General features: G+C 42.8%; 1 non-coding gene across 1 annotated transcript; it reads left to right on the top strand.

The window, feature by feature from the left end:
* The first annotated feature begins 446 nt into the window (after window positions 1-446).
* Window positions 447-518, top strand: trnag-ucc (transfer RNA glycine (anticodon UCC)). Its single transcript has one exon. It is a non-coding gene; the product is annotated as a tRNA-Gly (tRNA).
* The last annotated feature ends 110 nt before the right edge of the window (window positions 519-628 follow it).

Here is a 628-nt window from a genome sequence, read left to right as displayed (position 1 = left end):
AGGAAACCCTCAGCGTTACTGTATGAACTCTGACCTGCTGTTTCTGACACACAGTTTGATGTGTCTTTGATCACAGACAGAGGAGCTGCCTTCATTTACTCTAATAAAACAGTGTTTCAGAGCATAAATATTTCATGACAAATACTTTGTGATTGTTTCCCAGCTGTAGTTGGTGTTCAGGAGTTGTACGGACCTTGTTTATTCATTGGATGTAGTTACATCTTCATTATATTCTACCCTATGATCCTGACTAACGATGCCACTAAGAATTCTAGATCCACACTGAATGCAGAATTACTCCTGTGCAGCAATCCCAGGATTGATAGTTAGGTTCAGCATCAGCTATAACTTCTCCTCAGCTCCTCCTCCTCTCCCAGCCAAATTCCTCCATTGACGTATACTCCTGACTCACAAGAAAGTTTCCATGAAAATTTCCTCCTTTCCAAGCGATGGTGGTATAGTGGTGAGCATAGCTGCCTTCCAAGCAGTTGACCCGGGTTCGATTCCCGGCCATCGCAGTTAGTTTTTAGTGTCCAACTCTTGGATTTTCTGTCGGAAATGTGTCTCTCTGTACACTGTTCTCTACTAACACACACCACTGAGACTTGTGGAACATGATACCATATAC

The sequence above is a fragment of the Seriola lalandi genome, unplaced genomic scaffold, assembly GCF_002814215.2.
Source record: "Seriola lalandi dorsalis isolate HSWRI2012SDOR001 ecotype SW California unplaced genomic scaffold, Sedor1 jcf7180002053606, whole genome shotgun sequence".
Classification (NCBI taxonomy): Eukaryota; Metazoa; Chordata; class Actinopteri; order Carangiformes; family Carangidae; genus Seriola; species Seriola lalandi.
The sequence above is the reverse complement of the archived record's forward strand: the minus strand, read 5'-3'. Positions and strand labels throughout refer to the sequence as shown.